We start from the raw sequence: 23,001 nt of genomic DNA, 5'->3' as shown, positions 1-23,001 counted from the left end.
TACCGCCTTAACGGTTAAATGATTAAAATAGTGAGAACAAAGGAGCGATGGTGAAATTGGTGGCAAGTCGTTGAGAGAGAAAATTAAATCTGTTGTCGGATGAAAAAAAATATGCGTCTGGCTTTATTCTCCTCAAACTTTAGATTAAAAATGATCAAGAAGACCTGAAGAATAATATGTAGATTTCATTATAGCACATGTTCCATTACACAAATAGAATATCGAACGAACGAACAAATGAATGAACGAATGAAGACAACACGGGGTTTTGCGAAATAAGAAGGGTGGCATAAAAGAAGGGTTCGAAAAGACATAAAAGCCATGTTCGTTACTCTTCATTAAATGGATGATCTGGAAATTATGCTATGCTGGAAATTGTACAATTTCAAAAGACAAGACGGCTAAAATATAGTGACCGATTTTGACTTCTAATATGCCAGAGTATGAAATAGGAATTGACGACTAGAATTTGCAGATCACACGTTTCGGACGTGGCTCGTTCCAACGATTATACTAACCAGTCATGCATACTACCATGGCGGTTTCTGTAACTGACCGAAAGTATAATATTATGACTGACACAACATTTGATTTGATTATCATTAATTTAAAAAAAAATAATAATATGTTAAAAAAATACAAACATATATTTCTGTAAACGGTGTACACTTAAACACATGGTTTGGTGTCATTTCATTACAGTACAAAAGGAGGATGACCACTGCGAATTCAAGTTGACCACTACACATTTCGAAAACACTGCCCGCTTATTTTATTCACTGATATCTAGTCAGAAGACTACATTCTTAATGTTATGCCCAAAAGAGATCATACAACCGGAGATAAGAGCTACCGTGGTTTGGAGAGCTTCGATCTCGCTGCATCATTTTTTTGACGTTGGTCTAGATTATTTTGTGTCGTATCCGCGTTTCTACCTACTTAAAGGGACTATCCCGATTTGAACAGAGTCTACAAAATAAAAGTTCGAGTACGTACGAAATTTAAACGCCAAAATATAGAGGAATGTTGTATATACCCCTTCTCAAAATTTTAGCTCAAAATATTGAGTCGTTTGGACGTGAACTTCAAAACTGCTTATCCGGACACGTAACCCTTTTAAGATTTCGGGTCAATTTTTCCACGGGTGACCTGATAATCGATTCCTGTTCCTTGAGAAGTCTATACAGTGAATGACCCATGTGCTATATTTGATAACGAAAGGTAAATTTCACCGACACATTATTTTTATAAAATAAAGTCTTGGTTTTATCCAGACATCGCATAATACAGCTTGGGGCGCTGGTTTCCATTTCCAGATGAAGATTGGCGGGTTTAAGTTGTTTGAAAACGTATCACATATATTGAGTTAGTGGCTCGGCCCTAAGGTAGAGGCTTTTATGGGATTTTAAGAAGTTTTATTCTCAAACAAATTATCGGGATTGGCCCTTTAAGCTACATCGATTCCAGGATATTAACTAACCTGCACGTTTTGTTGTTTTTAATCATACTGTACATACATCTATTTAACCCTATTTTTTAAGTAGTTAAAATTATTAAATATTTAATTGCCTATCGATCATGTCCGTTAAAAAGACTGATGATGAATATTATTAATCAGCATTTTTTTTTTCTATAGTTTTCGTGTAGATTATTTATTATGATGGATTATTTATTATGACGCATTTCGTCTATCTGCACTTGGAAACAATGTCACATAAGAAGTCAATCATATCTAAAATTTGTTATCTAAACTTAAACATACATTATGCAAGAGCTAAATCTGCCTATTGCAGGTCTTTCTTTAGGCCTGGAATGTTTTCTAATTTATTCATTAGACATGAATTAACTGATCCAGGCCATAATGAACTCTCGATGGCATCAGATTTCTCCGATATTAAATAGATTAGAAAGGTTCAGCCATATTTTGATTTAATTTAAAAATGGAGGAGCGAGACTTAGCTTCGAACAACCAGTACGGTGGTTGAAATTATTGCACACGTCTTGTCAAACCGTCAAAGGCTAATATCTTCGCTCGCAAGAGAAATTTGAATGAAATTTTCAAATTAATCATTTCACATTATCAATTTTCGAACTATTATGGCAGGAATGCCTAACTCTTTATCTAAATCTTACATAATGTATTATGTAAATAAAAGAACGATTAACGAAGATAACATTTTCGCCTGTACTTCTCTATAACTCTTCAAATTATTCCAGTTCAAAATGTAATCCACTTTAAAATATCATTAAATTGTCGACGGGGAATTACGCTGACTCACGGTTGATAATCAGGAAAGGGGCATGCAAATGGTAAAGTACTTTTAAAAGATGACACGGCTAATAAACAATACAGACAACCCTAACCAAAATAACAACAAAACTTGACAGTCCACAAACAGTCAAAAGTAAACACGACAAGTACATAAATGCCAGTATTAAATTCAATTTCTCTCCCAGCATACCAAAAGCTGTGTTTTATGGTGGCTGAAAGCGTCCATTTAGATCGGCGGGTTTCTAGATACAACGCGAGAGTCGCCGTTAAGCCAGCACGACGAAAAAGGCGCCGATCGGCGACTTTTTCGTCGTACTACCTTATCGGCGACCCGCGACTTTCACAACACGAGAGTCGCCGTTAAGCCACATGTTGCTCCATCTGTGGCAGAAAGTAGGCTAGCCTACAAGTCCTAACTCATCCAAAAGCTCCTCCATTTTATATACAAGAAGTAAAATGTAGCCATTGCGCATGTAACTAACTATAAACTTCCGAGGCGAGAGTCGCCGTTAAGCAAGGCGCCGAAAAAGGCGCCGAAAAAGGCGCCGATTTTTTCGGCAACTTTTTCGGCGACTTGCTTAACGGCGACTCTCGTGTTGTGAAAGTCGCGGGTCGCCGATAAGGTAGAACGACGAAAAAGTCGCCGATCGGCGCCTTTTTCGTCGCGTTAAGCCAGCACGACGAAAAGACGCTTTCAGCCACCATAGTGTTTACCATTTCTCAATTGTCTACGATATCACCATAGTTGGAAGTGGACGTTAATCCCCACGAAAGAACGAACCATTTCCCTACATGGCTAAGTGACTCAGTGTTCAAGCGCTGAATAAACAAAGATTTGGAAAAAAAACAAACTTATACCATGAGTCAGCCAATGTTTCTGTCTGTGTAAAAGAATTGCAGTGTGTACGCCACTGCCCGGTTAAAATTGCCCTAAGTGGCGTCATTTCTGATTCAATGTGGCGTTGTTGTATTGTGGTAAAGATTCACGTCGCTAACAGCTTGATTTACTTTAACATTGTTATTTATATTGTTCTACATTTTGTATTCGTATTTATTTTGACAAAATACTTGATCTGATAATAATTATTTTTTAACACGTTATTCAATTTACCTGTATTCTATAATTAAATTCTTATATTTCGATATTTGATAGTATCAAAAAAATATGATCACTTCAAAATAAATTGGACATCTATTAATAACATCTCACACAGTTTTATAACAATACAGTATAATTAGTTTAAAATATATTTGCCATGAAGTTATAAAATATGATCTGTTACAGACAAAAAATGTTACAAATGACATGTATTAAAGAGGGTATGGCTCAATTCTTTGGAACCTTAAGAAAGACAAAAATTGGCCCAAAATCACATATTAATGCAGTATGAATGAATTTAATTTTGAAAAACATTATTGTTATTGTGTTATCAATTATGTTCGGTAAAATATGTGAACAGTTCAAATTGAACGCATTCTATACGGTTTTTTTTTTTAAATATTATTTTGTCGTTTGTGATTTAGCCATTACTATAAGTACTTCTGCATTGTCTTGTAAGATATGCTTTTCTTTGTTCATTACAAATGGCGTCCGAAACCATAGAGTTCACAACTCGTGTGCAGATTTTAAAATGTTCACCGTCTTAAATATTGGATATTATGATCCCATATTATCACGGCAAGATAACAACCATCAATGTTGATTGAAATTGACCAATATTTATTTCTAATTCGTGTTTTTAATTTCAAATATTATGGGAAATATTGAGTAAAGAGGTTTAGCTCCTTTAATATGACATGTATTAATATTATCGATAAGTGCTACGACTGTGTCAGTGTGACTTCTGATATAAAAACCACGCGTTGAAAAATAACAAACATGTTAAAGACCAATGAGCTGCACAGACAGAGAAAAATCCGATTAATATTATCAGAACTACCCAGGAAAAACACATCTCGCAGATAAAACTCTAAATGAAAACTGGTGTTGAGCGATAATTGGTCCGAATAAAGCCATAAATGGACAATTTCTCTTTCTGCTCATTTAATGACAGGATGCCTTTTAATGGAAGAAATAGTTATGATTATATTTCTTACTTAAAGAAATAGAGCTTTATAATGTAATTGCACATCTGCTGAATTGACTGGAGTCTCGGAGCTTAATCGCTTCATAAAATTCGGCTCCTAGATACAATTGATTAAGCGCCAGTTAAATAATGCGGAAATGACAGATTTTCTTCACATTGGTAATAATAGGGGGGGGGGGAGATCTTCTTGCGACTATAGCTGTTTAGCTGTTTACTCCCACAGAATTGTCACTAATAGAAAGAACGGTAGTCAAAGGGGAAAAACAAGAAAAAACGACATACACCCTTTACATGCACGAGTATCCAGTGACAGGTCCAAATATTCGTTTGTTATTCTGTCTACGTGTAAATTTAAACTTTTTGTTGGTTGGGGTTGAAATTGAATGTTATATTCCGGTTCAGATACTCGCCACAAATCACCCATAAAACACCTATTTTTCAAATATTTTCTCAGAGTAAAGCACACACACCATTGTTTTTAAAAGCAGTATTTATTCACAGTAATCGCAGAAACTGAATCGGAAAATAGGTAAAAGCCTACCCACTCGTCATATCAAACCCAATATCCTGCATCATACTTTATTCTGTTCAGGCTAATCAAAAAATGAAAAGGTAAAAAAAAAATAAAAAATAAAATAAAATAAATAAATAAAGAAAGAACAAACAAACCATGATAGTAATGATACGAGAAAAATGAAAATCGGAATCACATCCAATCTGTATTACTATTATTAGTCTGTATTCTGTTTTGCATAATATTCTATAATTAGTAACATAAATATACACAGTCAAAACTATTCTTAAAATATACAAACACCAATTAACGCCCTTAACTGTTAGCACTTCTCTAATCTATCAGATTGCCAAATAAACAAAAACTAATTAGAGAACTTGCGCAGGAATTACTTTGAAATCGATGTGACATATTTCGGTGAAGACCACGTGTTTTTCAACTTGACCCGAGGTAATGTCAACAAACATGACCTTGGGAGAGATCTAGACCAATCAATGAACGACTTGGAAATTAGCCCCGATTACCTCTATTCATAAATTATTTATTTCTCCATGATTTTGACAAATAAAGAGTACTGAATGGTGTCAGTTATTATCTAAAATCAAAATATATACAATACACAAATTTTATCAGTCATTACTTATTACAATAACGTAGATAAAATTAACCAATCAAATTGCACGGCTTTCACGCGCACATGTTGATGGCGGAAAACTCATGTTATTGGAAATAAGCATCACTTCTGTGAATAGATTGCTTGTTTCGGCTATATCTTCGCTGAAAAGGTATGTAGAAAATTAACATTTATTTCATCTAAACAGTATTGAATTTATCTATCTGTCCATGTATTTGTTATAGGGCGGTTGTTACTGTTATTGTCTAAAATTAGTGATGCGTTGGCAAGCGATGCATTATAATTGAAGAGGAGAGAGAGAGAGTCGTTCTCGGCCCTGTAGACCGAGTGAGTACCATGAATGAAGAAAGCCTTTATTGGTATGATAGCTGCTAAGCCTGCTATTGGCAGTATAACATTACGTCAATTTCATTGATATGTAGAATAAAGAACCATGCCGATTTATACAGTTTCTTTGTCACGAAAAACGGATAATGTTTCAATGAGTCGCAATATTGTTGTGATTGTCAATCAAAGGAACGTGGAAAATCGTCTGCTATCATCAGCTGCTCACAATCAGTCAGTGACTCAGCCGGTCGCATTTCACAACAAAGTATTTTGAAGTAAAGCTTTGCCTTAAAGATATTATTGTTTTCAATAAGTGAATAACACGGATATATAGCAAACCTCCAATCATCACATTTTTTTTAGAAGCCTACGGTAGCCTACAGAGTGAGAAGGATGTAACTGTGTAAGGAACAATTGTTCATTCCGATAAAAATTGACCCATTTTTACATTAAGGATAAGTCAACCAAAACAAACTTTAAAGCCTGAAGCAATATTTCATGTTTACTCTATATGTAACTTATCAATATGTATCCCAGTCCTGGTGTATTAGTTTGATTTATCTGATCAAAAGATTCGTATTCATACGGTAGGCCCTATATGCTGACAAAATGTCATGAAGATAACTTCTCTAGCATAGCAATTGCTAGAAAGAAAAAAAAAATGTTGTTCTAAACAGCAATGAAACATGTATTATTCATATTTGACATATTTGCATTGCATCAATATTTCAAACATTATTTATTCAAGAATATATATATTTCCACTGTGTACGGTGTAGTGGATATTTATTTTCCGTGAGACACCACATATCCCCTCAACCATTTATTTTACAGCTTTGTAAATACAGGTATTTCACTTTAAATAATACAAAGTACAAGCAGATTTTGATTTAAATAACTCCCCACTTTAATAAAAAAAATCTTTGAAACAACACTTAATTCACATTGTTTCCATTTGCATGACTTAAAACTACATGTACAACAAGGGTTCCCAACCTGGGGTAAACTCCCCTGATCAGCAGGTAAATTTCGTCTACCCAGGGGTAAGTTTGTTGATTCAGTTATGATTTATAAAGTTAATATTAATGGGCTAATATTAATTGAACTAAAACACAATAATATAAAAAAAAAAACGCATTAAAAAATCCACCCTTTGTTGAGTGGGGTTTTTTTTATTGCGTAACTAAACAAGGTGGGGTCAAATTTACTTTTGAATAGTTGTCAGTAATAAGCAAGCGGTAACCCCTGAACTAGATAGTCTGTAATTAAAGGGCCCGGTATTACAGAATAAATGGCAAATAAATACTTTCAGAACGTAAACAATTATTATAGTATGAATCCTAATATAGTTACAGCAATGTAAAGTTCACAGTACTGTCTATTAATTTCATTTCATCATCTTTATTTGTTTGTAATTGTTAACAACTGAAGGATAACTCATTTTTATCCAGAAATGACAAAACAAAACTTGAATCTAATCCTTTTTGATTTGGGTAAAAAATAAAATTCTCGATTTAGAGCTTGTCCCATCACTATTAAATCTATTCAAATTTATGCATTGGGATCAACCCAAATCAATGCTTTATTTTGTCTTAAATCAGAGAGGTTAAGTTTGAGCTCCCTTATATTTTAATTGTTTAATTTACTATAAAAAGAATAATTTGAAGCCAATTTACCATAAAAAGAATAATTTAAAGCCATTGTTTTTGTTATATTCGAATAAGCTATGTGTACATGTAAATGTTTATTGGTCTTCTGCTGAATTTCTTCTTTAATTTTTCAGCTTTATGTAATAATTAAAAAAAAATCTTTTTTATAAACCTGGAATTTTTCCTCTAAGTTTAATGTTTTGTCATGTGCAAAATACATGTATAGTATGATCTATGGAAGCACTTGTTGATAAGAAAGCTCTATAGATTTTTCTCTTAACCCACGATTTTGCGTGTTAATAGAATCATTTGATATCTTTTTTTTAACACTTCAGTAAATTTATTCATATTCTGTTATAGACATAGACAGGTATTTATACATAAAATATCAATATCCTCCCAGATTTAACGTCTACCTGTTACCTTCTATGTTATCTAATACTAATCTTAAGGGATTCAGTTCATGTGACAAGACATTAAATTATCTTTCCTCCATGAACCTTATCAGATTCACAAATTGCAGCACTCCATTGTAAGGACAAACCAAGATGACGCAAAGATTATATGCTGTCTCTGTAATAGTAATCCATTGATGTGTGAAAATAGTAAATGTATGCCATCGAATTTAAAGGAGTTAAATCGCTGATATTTGGGACCCAGAAATTGGACACAAATGGGTTGCAATGATAATAATGTATGAATTTATATAAACTGATTTACATTCTATCATTTCTGTTTTTACTCTAATTTCAAATTAGTTATGTTCGGCGAAATATGCGAGAAGTGTCAGTCGAGTGGAAATCTGTAGTGCCTGGTTATTCCAGTCTACACTGGTAGTATTTATTGTGTATGCTCTCTAGATAAGTCGGTGTTGAATTGGAACTATATTTCTTGTCACCTGCGCTCTTAGGATCGGAAGGTCTATTTTCGGCCGCATTATTTGGAAGTTTTATTTGAATGTTTCTGTCATTTTTAACAATTATTTTATAAATAATTAGCTCGTAATGTCTTGTTTCTATATATTTACCGGTTAAACAAAAATTACCGGTGTGGTCTGTTGCCATGTTTAATACAGACCGATATAACAATAAATGTTGTTGGATGATGCGTTCACAGCCATTTTGCCCTATTTCCACTAAAACTATTAATATAAATCTAAAAACAAAAGGTATTTCACACACAGAATTCTTGGTTACCTAATGAAGTTGTTTTACGCATGTGTTATTTGATTGGTTGGTCGCTAAGGTCAATGGTTGAAGTTTCCAATCAGAAAGGAGCAATCCTCCAGGGCAGGTCAACAGGCATACGCACTGAGCTGATGCCTCAGGTATCTGTTCTCGTGGGTTTATCACTAATATTATTGATCAATACGTCATTGTTTGTCAATTTTTTTGAAGATTTTCAAATAAAATGACTTTAAAACAGTTTAGATCACTAAATAAGTTGGACAAGCAGCCAACACAAAATAATAGTAAAACTTTGAATAACTATTATGTCGATCAAAGTTACAGTCAAAGAAATAAAATATGCCAAATATTGCATAATTTATGATACATGTAGATAAGAAGTACATAGAATATATACATAGATTTATGAAAAGTCATTTTATTAAAATAAAATAAATCAATTGAACAGATCTGCGTAATTTGTTCTAATGAAATATGTGTACTTAAACTTGGTTGCCGATTTCTCAAATAAGTTTTTTTCTGCAGATAACAATTTTAGTCATGCTATATCTCTGAAAAGTTATGGTCAGATTTTATTTTGAAATTTGAAATGACTTCCTATATACTGACTTTGTGCAATAGGAGAATTTTTATTGAAATCTGCAAAATGGTTGCTGATATAATGCATCAAGTAAAACATTTAATGTTGAATATTGCGGGCCAATTGCTTGTTCAATCAAAAAGTTAATTTAGTTCTTTTGTTAATTAATATAGTAGGAAATGTTGGTCAAACCAACTGTTATTTGGTGATGGCATTCAAGTTTTTGGAAGTCTTTTGCATTTTAGCTCATTTTTTCATTCATTTATATGATAAATTTGCCATGTAATACCTGGGAGTATAAATTAACCTGATTTCGGGGTAGAGTAGGAATGAAAATGATGGTTTGTGTTGGTTTGTACACTTTGTGTTGAAAAATATGCATTGTGGTGTGTTTGCCTCACACCCTCATTGGATTGTCCCAAGGGTAGTGACAAGAAACATGGTTTCCATTCAACACTGCCTAAGAATATGACATCACCGTTTGACATGACATGTGGAATATTGTACCTGTAAATGGAGTTTTGTTATTCAGTAACCTCACAGTTAAAAATAACTTTTTTACCCTTATTGGTGGCCATTGTATTAAAAATGAATGTAAATCGTTTCCTGTATCTTGATTAATAAAGTTAAAGGTCACAGAACATCATTTGAAGGATTTTTAATCTCCTGTAAACTGAATTATTGTCAAAGTTAGATGTCTAATGGAATATCATCTCAAAAATGGTTCAATTGCGTTAAGTATTTACAAAGCTATGATGAGCTGCAAATTTCTGTTTGTGTTCTGTTAATGTTATTAAATGGTCACATGGGAATCCATACACAAAATTTGAGATTTTGTGAACATAAGGTCAGATGGTAAAAATCATTCAAACTACCATATATAGAAGTTGGCAGGAACGATTCTACATTAAATGGTAATCAGTTGCAGCTTGGCCTTGTCCATGTAGCCTACATGTATAAAGTCATTACGTTTTCAATATTATTGATGATGATGTCATTAAATGAATGATAAATGGCTGTCTGTGCATCTGTCTATTATTAAATGATTCACATCTATGGATAATATTCAGCCTGCTAGATGAATTATTGATATTTTTTGATTCTGTAATGATAGTAATGAAGAATGGCGTGAAAACAAAAAAAATACATTAGCTGTAAGTAGTGACCAGGGTTTGGCCGCCGAAGAGCAATGTCTATGTATTTTCTTATATGCCTGCACTCCCTACCATAAAAAAAACCCCAAACCATTATCTCTATTGACTTGATCCCTTTATAATGTAACAACGACACTGGTAGTAACAGGTATAGTGTATTGGACAGTGTATGTTTACCATCTTTTTAACGCTCAGTACTACATGTGTTTGTCATTTATTTGGCAAAAATCACATAGCCGTTTTGTTGAGGTCTTGTTATTTTAATGTACCATAGGGTTGTTTAATGTAGGACTACAGTAGGCAGAAGGTATCAAGCGTACATAGATTCAGAGTCGGAACCAGGGTGTCACACCTTCACAAAACCAACTAAGTTAAAAAAAAAAATATCAATCAGAATGACAAATCACATTTTCCAGAGAGTTTTTGATTCAGAGTCGGAACCAGGGTGTCACACCTTCACAAAACCAATTAAGCAAAAAAAAACAAAAAAATATATATATATATATACATGTATATATATCAATCAGAATGACAAATCACATTTTCCAGGGAGTTTTTGAGTCCTCAACTTCCAAAAATATCCGGGATCCATGTCATTGAAATGAACAGACATTTATTGTTCAAAGATGATTGTTACAGATGTTATGATCTGTCGTAATGGCTACTGACCAGACAGACACACTTTAATTAATAGGGGCATAAAAAGGCCATTTTTAATTAGAGGGGCCAATAACTGCTAGTCTCATGGGTATATTGCAATTGATACATTCAAACAATTTCAGTTAAGATACAGATTGATTGGCTCTTTACTACATGTAGATCAATTAAGAGTCTTTAAATCATCTTCAATTACCATGACAATATTTCACCTTGATTATAATGGCTGCCACTTGTACATCAGTAATCAGAAATATTTTACTTTAAGCTGATTCTTCGAGTACTAATATTTACATTCAAAGCATCAAATTAAACTATTTCATATTTCTGAATTTCTTAATACGTGCTGATTTATTACCTTTGATTTGTTCAATATGTTGCACCTCAAGTAAATTGCCATTTATTTTGTTTAAACTTCATAGCTTGTGATTTTGAAAGTCAATGTTGAATTGTTTTATGAATGTGCCATTTAAATCAAACATTTGTTACTTGTATTTTTATTTGAATTCATCTGAAAAGGATTTGAGAGGGAAGAAGGGTTCAATGTTCAACTTTGTTATAGTCTATTTAGAATATTATTAAATTGGCATTGTTATTCACGTTATTAACACCAGTCCTGAAACATTGAGACAATCAAAATTTAAAGTAATTATTGATGCTCTGGTTCTGGCTTCCTTCTATCACAGATTGATGGTTTCTCCAAGACAAATACATAACATCAGATAATAACCCACTAATTTAGTAAGTTCAGAAAAGCCATCTTATTTGCCATTTTGAATAATTTTGCTGATTAATTTACATTAAAGATAAGTGTGAAAGGAAGTACAGATGTATTTTTGTTCAACTTTTTCAAAACAAATCCAAACATTGAACCCAATCATTTACAATGAAACAAAACTAGACATGTCCATATTATTACCGTATATATCATATGGGACCAGATATGATTTGGATTGTAAAAGGTTTTTTTACAGAATATGGACCAAAACTATGTAAATATCATTGCTTGATGGGTAGAAAACGGGGGGTGGGGTGGGGGGTGTTATCTTCCTCAACTCCTAATCTAATACACTGTCTTCATTAGCCCAGTCGGTGCAGAAGGTACAGATCAATAGTCAATAGTGTGTTAAAGTTAAAACCTATTTCAATTCATTAACCTAATACATCCATGTTTGTCATTGTGAAGCTACACCAACTCTTTGTCCAGGTGCACACCCCACCATGTCTTTTTTTCAGTTTGGTTTATACAGATTGTGTGTCACAATTTAATACTGATTTATAAGTTATCTGGAACTTTATTACACAAGTCTTAATTTTGTTTTGAATGTCTGGACTCCATTTACTGGTACCTATGATTCTGATGAATGATGATGTAAATTGTAATTTCAATATTGTACATTATACATGTAATGAGTACCGTACTTAACTGTAAATAACATTTCCTTTACTACATTGTATGAGCATTGCAATATTGTGTCACAATGACATTATTAACTTTGGGAAGCCTACAATATACTGTAGACCAATTTGTTTACAAAGTGAAACGATATTCCCTGCAGACAAACAAATCTAATTTCTAAGGTTTTATTAATATTGCTAAATTGTAAAGTTATTACATGTAAATCAAAGAGAGTTCAGTTTCACATTTCTACACAAGGAGTAGATTTATCTTAGGGTACTCCCTCCCATTTGGGGGACCTATTAATAAATTATTATTGTAATGTTCATGTACCTCATTCTGTGAGGGTGTTGAAATGCGCCTGTTGCCATATTGATTGAGGCCCCCTAGTTGGAATAAAGGACATGATGCAATGATAATTTTGACCTCATACTGTATGTTGTTTGATATCTGTTGTAATAAATACATACATATAAATGTCTGTTAAAGATGAAATTGAATCATACCAAATCCACAAATTTGTTTTTATTTTTCATTTAAATGTTTCGTGGGGATTTTACCTGTCTTAGATCTAGTTTAAATTTAAATGTCGGAGGCGAATTTGAATAAGGTATTTAATATACTTATTTAAGTGTGAATAATCCACACTATGAGTTTAGATATAGATTTATTTTTATCACAATGACGATCTTATAATGGATGTCCAACAGCTGGTTGAAGCTGGTCACCACTTTAACAATCTATAATTATGTTGAACTGTACGGACTTTAAAGAGACAGTCCACCAAAAATCTACTCCTGGTCTCATTTTGTTTCTTGTGTACTGATGCATTGCTGTACAAACTTGGGATTTTACAGGGTTGATTATATATCCATATATATTCTTAATTTGATAGTTCAGTTTCTGATAGCTTACAATCTTCATATTTGATTAACTTGAGTACTGGTGAGTGGTGTCACTTTAATGAATTGCCTAAAAAGTTGCCTGTATACATAACTACATGGTCACCATGATGTGCTTTATGAAACTGGACCTGGTGTGTTGGTAATTGTTTTTGATTATTTTTATGCATTTTTTGGTTTTCCATCACTAACTATTAGCTATAACTATAAAAGCATTGTACTGTAATTATTCTTTTTAAGTCCTTTTTGCATTATTGTTATTAATGAATAATGGTGGATAGAAATCTAATAATTTAAATCAATACCGATCAACAGATTATTCTTGTAACCATGAAAAATGATAATTTAATTCAAATTGTTAATTCAGTCAATATTTAAAATCAGAATTGAGAGCATTTACTTGCACATGTAGAGTACTCTACATGGAAAAATAACCCAAAGAATGATTTACATACAACCTTGATTTAAATTATTTTTTTTGTTGATTTACAACATACTGTATGTGTACGATATGTGTGGGATTATTGTCCCTTCGATGTTTACTGTTCTTCATCTTTAGAGCTCTTTTCTTTTTATTTCATTTTATTGATTATTGGCTCCAGTGTTCCAAGTCTCAGCCATTCGTGATTTACCTAAGGGATGTGAATTGTTAGTGACATATTTGTTCAATTATTATTTACTTTGAAATCAAAGTGATGAGTTATTGTTGTAGCCGCCACTATAGTCTCTAGAGCTGCGAGTACATTTACACATTGAACATGGTACGTAATGTATCAATTTAGCTTTTCAATGACACTATAGTAATGATACATTAGTGTATAATTTCTCTTAATCTATTAATGAAATATTCTGGTAGTCCAATGTTAGTGTGTACAGAGAATGCACATCCTGATTCATCGTCATTATGATATTGCAATAAATGTAGATGATGATCCTTTCTGATTGACTTGTCTTCATTTAGCGTAGCCTGGTCGTTGCAAAAAAGCAGGACATTAAACTAAATTTAATTTCCTTTCTCATGACAAAACTAAATATTGTTGGGTCAAAAATCTGAGACGGTGATTGCATCTTTGTTTAGCCCAACAATTATTTTATTTTGTCAGTGAAAATTCATGTATATGGATTTATTTATAATTTTAAAGTCATTTATTTATTAATGCAATTTCACACTGATGAGATGGTGTTTTTTTTTTTTAGTAGATTGATATTGGAGAACACAAATTGTTATTGATCACTAATTAAGATTAAAAGTGTCCTCTGTTCTAGAAAGTATATTAGGCAACCCTGGCATCCTCACTACAGTAGCAGAGTTGGGTGGCCGAATGGTTAACTCGCAGGCTACGCGTTACATCATAAGGTCTGTCATTGAGTCAAATGGCATGGTTTCGATTCCCTGCTAGGAAAGAGTAGAATTGCTTGTCTAACCTATTGGGTTTTATCCGGGTCCTCCGATTTCCTCCCTCTGCTTAAGACTCCTACAAGCAAACAAATTATGGAAATAAAATTGGACGTTAAACCACCCCACTCTCTCTCTCTCTCTATCTCCCATATTTAAAGGTACTATGTTAGGACATATTATATTTTGTTCAGGTTTATGTGTATTGAATAAATTTCATAACCAATTTTGTGAGTGGATACACTTAATATCATTATTGATGATCTTCTATTTCACTGCTCCTTATTAAGTATGTAAATAGTAATAAATTATTCATTTATGATATATAACTTATCAAGTTTCCTGCTCATGAGTGGTTAGTTGTAGGCTGTTTTAAAGAGAATAATCTTACATTTGGATTTGAACCCATTTCTTTAATTTGTTCTATCCCCAGAGAAAGATCATTCCACAGTTTGGCTGTACAGATATCCTGAACCTTCGTCAGCACTGCTTAACTCCTCAATACTTACTCAATTGACTTGTTAGTCTATATTCTTGTAGTCATTCTTGAAGATACTGGTGAGCTCTGTCGATGAATTATGTGTGTGCGAAGACTAGAATATTGTAATTGAGACGGTATCTAATAAGGGACAGACTTTCAGGACTGGTGAAATATGTGATATAGTTGGTATTAGTGTTATCTATCTTGCTGCTGTATTTTTAATTCTTGGAAATTTATCAAGTATAATGTACAGTTGAATTATTTTCAGATACATATTATCAAATTATGAAAAGGTTGCACAGGTCATGAACAAAAGGTAATAATGGTTTGAATTATTGAAACAGATAAAACCTATTGTGATACATCCTATTGTTGAGGGATCACTGGTCAACCATATTAATCCTAAAGCAAATAGACAATCTGTTTAAGCTTTCAATATTAACTGAAGAGAGAGAAGGGGGTTTCATTTAGCTGAACGTCATTTACCATGCACTTAATTAGAGATATTTATATTCTATTTAGTTGAAGATATTGAGGGTATTATCATTATGAAAATCCATACAGAACAATAATGTCTAAAACCAGTAAAACCACTGTAAATGTTTACGATGTTTTACTGAAATGTTATCAAATACAGTAGTCTGAAGCCTGGGGTTATTGTCCAGGGGCACTCTCTGACTCCCAGAACAACTCTTACTATTTATATCTTAATGGTCTTCACTAATCCTTTAATTATTAGAAATTACCTTATTTCTAAGGGAAGTAATCCCACTGAGAGGTTTATTTCAAGGCAGGAACTTAAAGGTGAAGGGGCCATTAGCATAAAGTGGTAAATATCTCCATATTTATTCAGATTTTATCGTTTGTAGTTTGCGGCGTTTGAGATAAGAAAATTAATCTAACCTGCTTTTAACATCTTTTAACCAATACGAGCAAACTTTTCACGCTGTGTCTAAAACCACTTTCAGATGTTGATATTTGGGTAAAGTTTTACAATCAACTATATGTGTGTATTTTAAAATTATTTTTTGTGTTTGTGTTGCAAATAGTACAGGATACAGTATTTATTCATCTGCTTGGTTATTGTTTACACATGGTTAGTCAATAACTGTTGTTAAAGAATTATGTATGACTCAGTGAGTAGTATATTAAGGGTATTTTTGTATGAGGATCACACATCTCGTATCATTAATTATAAAGTTGGGACCCTGATAGAAGTAGTAACCAGAGTTAACATCGGATACAATTCCATATGGTGTACATGTACATGCATGTGAAAATAGAAACTTTAGGATCTTCATCCAAAGGAAATGAAGTGACATGTATGTAAATTGTTGTCCGAGCATGTTATTTTCTTAATGCATTATAGAGGGTGCTGTGTCTACATGTATATAGGATTCCTAATCCTATTGCAGCACTACCAATATTAATTTATTTTGCCACTTTATACAAAATTCTTGAAATCAAATTTATTTTACCCAACCTCTTTTAGACACAGTTTTTGCTATGACAATTTGTGCTGTTTGTAGCCACATTATCAATAAACTGAACTGTTCTCCCGGATCTTGTGATATGTGTGTAGATACACATGTAATAAACTTGTAATTATAATTAAGTTCAAAGCCTAGTGTACTAGTGTTTGGATACAGATTTGTCAGATATGGTAACACATGTACATAACAAATATTTTGTTGTAAATACTGAGTATTATTAAATATTACATAGTTGTAGGTATGGTACATGTACCACATGAACATATATTTATTAAGAGTGTTTTTCAAACAGGATGTCAGGAAAAAAAATGCAGGCATATTGATCTAACACATTCATTTTCATCAATGTGATATTGGAAGCCTTGGCTCATCATTTCATAAAGGGTAGTATTGGTTCAGCAAATGACGACTCCTTTTCTTCGTATGGGTTCAATGTTAATGTATGGTTGTGATGCAAACAATCCCATATGTACTTTTATCACAGTTACAGCGAATGATATAAAAAGATAAATCGAAATAAAATGGGAAAACTGGGAAATGTTTATTTCTGAACTCGAAATTGATGCAACAGAGCAGTTGCCCATAGATCTTCATGTTAAAGTAATTATGTCTGCTAGATGTCTAGAAAACGTATGAAAATTTAGTTAAGAGAAATAGGTTTAGATGCTTCCTCCTAATTTTAAAGACTTCTTCAGTTTTAGTTCTTTTGAAATAACTATTTTGTTTCATTTGCTTTTATGTACATGTACGTGTACAGTATCGCTTGACTTGATGCTCATTTGAGAGTTTGTTGAGTTAAAAAAGAAAGACAGTTTGAAACTGATTAATTTAATAGAAAAAAAGATAGTTTGAAACTGATTAATTTTAATTAAGTCAGATTACCATTTCTAATAGAAAAAAAAGAATAATTTGGTATGAATTTTGATATATTCAAGTCCACACATCTTACATACTTATGAAGAAGAGCATGTATTAGCCATAGTCTATTTTTGTTTTCTCAGTGAGAATTGTTCAGGTAATGGTGCTGCAAATAATCCATATTCTTATTTTGAAAGGAAAGGTTTGGATTAAAATATTTCAGGTAAAATGGAGAATATTTGCTACCTGGTGAAATTCCATAAAATTAAAATGGTCAAGAGGAATTTCGCGAATGACTCTGCAAAAAGTAGCAGATGACCGTATTAAAATTTGCTGAATTTTATTTGGCAATGTGAACATGAATTATTGTCAACACACACAGTCTTTGTATATGTATGTGATTATTGTGAGTGTGAGTAATACAATAGCATATATTACATCTGAAATAATGAACAAACAACCGCATTAGATTTCAAATTTAATACAAGTCAAAAAATGGATACAGACCCGGTCTCTTGATGTACGTATATTTTATTATCCTCAGATTTTAACATTGTGATTAATTATGAATCGAATATTTGAACGATTTTCATACCAAAAAACTAAACTATTGTTTCCTGGAAGTCTGTTCAGATCAAGTATGACCTTGATACAAACATGTATATTATATGTGCTTGTCAATTTATTTAAGGGCCTGACAAGGACAGCTGTCTAGTCATTCGGATGGGATGGAAAATCAAGTCCAATGTACACATTGGCATACACATAAAAGATCCCTTGACAGTTGGAATTCGATATAAGAGTAGGACGTAGTGCCGTTATCTGGGCAAAATTTCCCTCATAGCACACTGTATGGTGTATGCCTGTCTTCATTAGCCCAGTTCAGAGCAGAACTGTAGGACATTTAACACCATTTCATTTCATGACTATTTATTTAAATGCTTTTGTTTTAGAAAGAAAAGAAAGTATGTACATATTAAATGAGTTACATATATAAGGTTTTATTCCCTGTAGAATTTATAAGGAAGCCGTACTTCGTTGAGATAACTTGACAGTTAACTTGTACATGTATGCTATATCTTCTGCATTTCAACTTTATGAAGCGCTACATGAAAATTGTGTGCAGTTTTTTAACAAGTAATAAATGTCACCCAGATCTACATCGAATGCTGACCTACATTTTGTCTCTTAATATGATAAAAATCAAAGCTTCAAGGGACATTTGTTATGTAATAAAAAAAAAACCTGTAAATTTTATGATGTATTACATTGGATTTCTAAAGCATAAGGCACTCCTCGTCTATTTTATTACCTTTACTTGTCGTCTCTGCATTCATGAATACAATGTTGTTTAGTTTTGCATTCATGAATACAATGTTGTTTAGTTTTGTTTCTGCCTACAAAATATACTAGTTGTAATTTTCCAAATTGGTTTATATAAATCGAAGAATCGTTGTTAAGCTGTGTGAAATAGTTTGTTTAACATCCGCTTCCACCACGGTGATATCGCAGAAGAGCTGTTCACTGAAACAGGGGTCAACATGACTTGCAAGTCGCAACTGTGTTACAGTGAAACCTTACAGTTTAAAGTAGCTAAGTCTCTAACTCAATATCATCCAAAATCTTCAACATTGAAAACACGATTTATTTGTCAAATTAACATTCATGTTGTGATCTTACCGGAAAAAGATGGGCTTTTGATATCCAATATTTAAGACAAAATAAACATTTTACCATTGGTACACGAATCGTGTACCATAATGCGCTTCAGCCCCAGTTGTATCAAGAGACTCGATGGACAAGGCTAGACACATTGCTCCAAATCAAACGACGTATGTAGACTGGAATAACCAGACGCTAGAAATTTGCACTCGCTTGAGACTGCTGACTTATTTCGCCGAACATAACTGATTTGAAATTGGAGTAAATACGGAAACCATTGAATGTAAATCAGTTTATATACATTCATGCTACAGTATTATATGTGTTGTGACCTACTTTTGTCAATTTTTAGGTCCCAAATGTTAGCGATTTAGCTCCTTTAATATTCAGAGAATTCGCTATAATTCGAATTAGATCAGTAGACAGCAGTGCAGCAGTATAATTTCAGAGAAGCCCCTAAAATAATATGTGACCTCATTATTTATAGCCTAATGCTGTTTTATATAATCAAAGTGTGGAGGGTTTCCGATAGTTACTTTAGTAACGGATTCTTATAGGACTCTGTCCGCTATTCGGATTCTTATAAGACTCTGTCTGCTATCCGTTACTATCTGATGCTATAGACAACTAATATAAAAAAAGGCTTTTCACCCACCTCGGTTCTAAGGCTATTTTCGAATCCTTACCTTCTATTTTTCACCTTGATTCTTCTTTGTTCACCAAAAAGATTCATTTCTTGCCACATCCGACACAAATTTATAATCATCCAACACTATTTTCATGTATAATTTAGCAATTCAAAAACACAGATAGATTTCGTTTAAAATGACCCGCAATTATGGGTTCATAGCTGCGCTCAGCCAACATTCCAAATTTAGGAATTGAATATTACTCTAAATGAAAATTCTTGCTGTACTTCAAGTAACGGACAAAACTGTCAATATTGACACTAAAGTTTATGTATTCAACATATATAAGAAACTATTACATAAGATCAGTTAATAACATTCCATTCCAAAATGTGGAATATTGGCTAAGCGCAGGCATGAGTTTTTGTGTTTTTGGATCACTAAATTCTACATGAAAATAGTGTTGGATTATTATAAATTTGTGTCGGATGTCGCAAGAAATGATTTCTTTTGCTGAACAAAGAAGAACCATCGTGAAAAATAGATGGTAATAGCCTTAGAACCGAGATGGGTAAAAAGCCTTATTTTCATATTAGTTGTCTATACATGTAGCATCAGCCAGTAACGGATAACGGACAGAGTCCGATAAGAATCTGTTACTAAAGTAACTAGGTTTTTGGGTGTGTTGATTGGTTTTCCTATTTGGTTTGGTTTCAGTTTTGGGTATTTTTTTATACTTAATAAAAATTACAATAGTCTTTATGATAGTGGATCCTTTATATGAAAACATGTTTAATCACAATGCACATTAAATCTACAAGTAAAGACAAGCCTAATCCCTCTTTAAGCTTCCCCTCAGGTTATATTGACGCCATCTTTTGTTTATGATATTTAAATATAAGTTTCTGATACTAAAATAAAATCCTCTGTCATATTAAAGATACATATTTGTACAACATAAAATGTTTTGTCCAAACGAATGAGAACTATATTAATGACCATGATTGATATTCAGGTAGTCTCTTTGGCTACAATGGTTCTTAAAATTAAGTACTCAGTTATGTCTTGCTCATAATTAGTATGAGGATATATCAATAATATTTAGAAATTAATGCTTTCTCCAGAAATTTCTGTAGCCTACTGCTCACTTTTACATGTGCCCTTAAGGTTGCCTAACGTCATGGATCTTCTGGTTTCCTCCCACTGCTAAAGACCCTACTTGCTAGCTAGTTTATATTGAAATAGAATTTTATTTCACAAAATGGCTTAGTTTATGTTGAGATGGCGTTTAACGGTGAAACCCCATTTATCTCTCTCATGGAAAAAAATTTGTAAAAACATTGACTGTTTACAAGTGTGCAAATCAAAGACTCCAGTTTTGAAATCTTTTCATCTTAGATTGTATTATACGATAATGTGTTCTTCATTTCACATAAAATTTCAATCTGATTAATGTACAAATATATTCCTGTTTAGAAACAGAGCAGCCATAAATCTAGTTTACAGCATTTTACTTCTATAAGATAAGATATTGTAGGTCCTTTAAGATAAAAGTAAAAATATATTACATGTTGTGATCTTTTAATGGTCTGCTCTTAACCCGGGTCATTCAAAATTGTTGGTAAATTTTTGACAGAGAATAAAAGAACTCCTGCTCTCCAAGCGGAATAGTTGCCAGACTTGTGATATCAAATAGACTGTTAGAACTCCCTGTTGTGAAATGAAAACCATTCGATGATAACAGACTTGAAATAATGTCTATAAGAATGATTTAATGGTCAGAATTCAGCCTTTATGAAAGTTTGTCAAATGTCTCCCCTTTAACGGAGATCTGATTTCTTCAGCTATATTTAGTGTGATTTAAAGAATTAATATCGTAAGAGACGGATGAAAGACAAGACCAGAATGTTAATTTGCCTGATTTAACCATCAAAAGATATTTTTAGTAAGCTTCTTTTTTACCACAAGGAATATTCATGAAGAGTACACATCTTTCTTTTTTGTTAATTTGAGAAAAGAAGAATTGCCATTACAAATTTGTGTCCATAGTTCACATTGAGTTTATCAGAAGCAATTTACTGAAACCATAGGTCCGGATCAAAATTTGTGATCACACTGATGGTATTAGAATATTAATATGTATAGCAGATAAAGGGGACTAACCCAGTGTTGATGCTGCAAAAGGAATACAGTTCAGATGACAGTATGAACAACGAGAATTTATCTTATCCTGATCAATAATTGATGTAATTTATATCTGCTTTGCTTATTTTATTATTATGATTGTGTAAATGCGATTGAAGTTGCTATGTGTATTTTAATTATTTTTTTTCTTAAACCGCTCAGGAATGTTTGTGATTAACCAGACGAAATAATAGGATAAAAAACTGATCAGGTATTCATGTTCTAATACTTTGCTTACTACTATCATCAAAATGGAGTTTCCACTGAATTTTTGAAAGTTCAACACCTACCATACCCATTTTCTTGCCACTGTTACGGATGAAATTTCAAGTCAATGTCATGTAGACAGTGTGGATACCCTCACTCCTGCATGTACTGAAATAACTGGACCAGTTCTGGACATGTATAATTCAGCCAGTTCACACTTCTAAAAAATTTGCGAAACAGTACCGGAGTAAAAAACATTCAAATTTCATGACATAAATCGGTTAATGGAACTATTCCGTCATGGCTTCTTTCGAGTATGACAATCTGTTCCTTAATTAGTTAGCATTGCCTGTCCAACCTCGTGGGTTTTCTCCAGGTCCTCCGGTTTCCTCCCACTGCTAAAGACCTGTATGCGCAAGCGAATTATTGAAATAAAATTAAACCATATGTTAGTTTGTGTCGAGTGGACGTTAAACCCCATTTCTCTCTCTTTCTAGTTAGTATTGCTTACTCTAGGTAATTCTGTATTCAAATTATTATGAAGACTGTTTGATTTGGAAACCAGATAAGTGGAGTTAAATCTAGATTTTCAGCCGATATAAAGATTATATATTTAGAATAATATTTTTACAGAATCATGATTAGTTTTGTAATCCATCTCTCAGAAATTATGTATGAAAAATACGAAGTTTTATGTTTTAATTTTTGATTATCTTAAAAACAAATTTT

General features: G+C 32.7%; 1 protein-coding gene across 1 annotated transcript in view; it reads left to right on the top strand.

Moving 5' to 3' along the window:
• Window positions 1-5,563: 5,563 nt before the first annotated feature.
• LOC126815995 (nuclear hormone receptor HR96) overlaps window positions 5,564-23,001 on the top strand; it is a 206,375-nt gene continuing 188,937 nt past the window's right edge. The window contains exon 1 of the mRNA XM_050542101.1: window positions 5,564-5,658. The gene's annotated coding sequence lies outside the window, so the exon portion shown is untranslated. The remainder of the gene's footprint in view (window positions 5,659-23,001) is intronic.

The sequence above is a fragment of the Patella vulgata genome, chromosome 3 (assembly GCF_932274485.2).
Source record: "Patella vulgata chromosome 3, xgPatVulg1.2, whole genome shotgun sequence".
In the NCBI taxonomy this organism is placed as follows: domain Eukaryota; kingdom Metazoa; phylum Mollusca; class Gastropoda; family Patellidae; genus Patella; species Patella vulgata.
This window is presented reverse-complemented; position numbering and strand designations above follow the sequence as displayed.